We start from the raw sequence: 2,630 nt of genomic DNA on the forward strand, positions 1-2,630 counted from the left end.
AGTTGTGTCACGCAAGAGGAAAAATTCTTGAGGTCTGCTGTATCACAATGGGCATATACTTAACAATACTGTAATATACACATAAAAATTATTAAGTAAACAAATCTATGGTATGTGTTTTTAACCACAATTTAATTTTTTTAACTTAAAAACTTAAGCCAAAAAATAACTACATCAGGCAAGTCAAACTCAACACCATAAACTTATTTCTGTTTATTCCCACCTCAGGTGACTACTGGTCTGCATGAGACAGTCAATTCTTAGTAAAAACTAAAAGTGGGTCATGGTTCTTTTCTTATGACATATACCTATGTCTCTATGTCTGCACCAATGTGTTTATTTTTACTGAACACACATTGACATCATTTGAAAGTCCTGAGGCAATTAGGGAAAAACTATATGGAATGAATGTTACCTGACATTTTAATGCTTTACTTTCTCTCTACCCAAGGAGTAGTTTGCTTTCCAAACAAGTCTTCTACTAGATAGCCTGTTTTATTTTTCTTTGTCACACTTATTTCGCTGGCACTATACAATATAGTGGGCTATTGATCTACTGCATAATAGTATAATTTAATTCCATGGGAGCATAAATTTGGTTTCTTTACTACTACACCCTCAGCACATGGAAGAGTTCCCAGCACATAGTAGGTGCTCAATTAACATTTGTTGAATTAATTAATAATTCCTCTGGTAGTGGAAGGACAGGAAAAAAAATAGATTGTCCCAAGCTTAGCCATCAAAGTAAATGTGCTTATATTGAATAGAAATTTTCTTTGGAATGATAGAATTCTTTGATTTTTTTGCTTGCATTATTCATGCCTTTGAGTCAGGGGATGAGAGCCTTAGTGAAGCTCTGCAACCCAGCAAATATGAATGTAGTTATGATTCTTTAACTAGATATGTCTAGAGCACAGTGAACTTTATACACGTCTTAGCCACCAGATAATTCAGGAATTGAATTTAGTGACAAGAATTCTTTAGATGTAGAAAGAGATAGTGAGAGAATCACTCAGGTGGGACCAAGAAGACAAGTATAATTATATCCTGAGCCATTTTAATACACTCCCAGATAACATCACTTGAAACTGTTTAGGAGCAAAAAGAGAGAGGTATCGGAAATACACAGACTTAAGAGTGTTACCCAGGCATTCATTTAATCAGCCTACGAACTTGAGCCCTCACCCAGAGTTAAAGATCTTCCTCTTTATTTCTTTTTGAAGCTAGCAAAATTTTCTACCAAAGATGTCTGCCAGCTTTTTATGGCTTAGGATCCTTGATTGCAGAGTCATTCTTTAGGTGCCTGATGCCTTCTTCACTTGCTTTCTAAGAGGATAAACCACATTTTCCTTATTCTGACTAGAGAAGATCCTGTGTCTGTAATCATCAAAGAGGTACTGCTCATACTAAAGCTTCAGTTCCTTTGAGCCAGCATTCAGTTTGTAGTATCCAATGTTATCCCCTCTGTTGGCCCACAGCTTATTTTTATGTCTTCATTTGGGTTTTCTTATGGAATCCTGAGTCAGAACTCTCTCCAGAATGATCATTGGGGAAGCTACCATAGCTTCAGAGGGAGAAGGTACCAGCAACATTTTCTCTCTCTTTTTTTTTTCTTTGAAACAATCTCAGAGAAGAAGTTTGAGGGAAACTTAGTTGGATTTATAATCCTTCTGCATCAAAAAACAGCAATGAAACTTCCAGTAGCTGACTTTGCACAGCAATTTCAAAACCAGACGCCAAAATAAACTTCCAATAGGAGCCCATGGATGACAAGATTTCATGCACTTTTTCCTGTTGTGTAACCTAGCCTCCATTTCGCCTTCCCTCCCAGAGATCATTCCATGTGGAGGGATCAGTTCTCCTTTCCTGCTTCAAGCAAGTGGCCAGTGAATGCATCTGCAGTTTATAAGATTCCTCAGTCAGATTGGATGGGACAGAAAAAGACTTTGGCAGGATCTGGGGTTTTTGGGTGACAAGGATCTGGGACTGTGATTTCTCTGCCAGCCTTACTCCTGATTAGGGAGGGTGGCTCAAGGAGAGCGCAAAGTTCAGGGAACATATATGTAAAAAAGTGAGCACTTGGATACAAGTAAAATCTGGATTAGAAGTGAAATTGTTTGCACCTTTTAAGAGTGAGTGGCGTCAACAAAGGTGAGCAGGTTGCTGCCAACAGATATGAGCGAAAAAGGAATGATTTAGTCTTAGCAGTGGCAGTGGAACCCACTGAATAGTAGTATGCATGTGACTTTAACGTTTGTAATAACAAAGGTAGAATAAAATTAGCTATCATTGACTAAGCAACTGCCATGCCCCACTGTGGCAAGTTTTTCCCATCTATTAACTCAGGCACAATACCATGTATTCAATCCTTTTAACTCCGTCTCTCAGATGAGGGCCTCAAGAAGCAGGAAAGTTAATAGATTGAGCATGGTCATTTAGTTGCAAAAGAAAGAAGAGCTGGAATTTCAACTAAGGTCTATCTGACTCCAACTTAGCCATCCTTGCCCCCTGTGTAAGGCTGCTGTAATGGGAGCTTTGGAATGGCCTCTGGATGGAGGGTTCAAGCTTTGACTTTTGTCCTCCTTCCCAGCTATTTGCCAGTCATGCTATTGCATAAGGGAAAAGGAAGG

The sequence above is a fragment of the Piliocolobus tephrosceles genome, chromosome 7 (assembly GCF_002776525.5).
Source record: "Piliocolobus tephrosceles isolate RC106 chromosome 7, ASM277652v3, whole genome shotgun sequence".
In the NCBI taxonomy this organism is placed as follows: Eukaryota; Metazoa; Chordata; class Mammalia; order Primates; family Cercopithecidae; genus Piliocolobus; species Piliocolobus tephrosceles.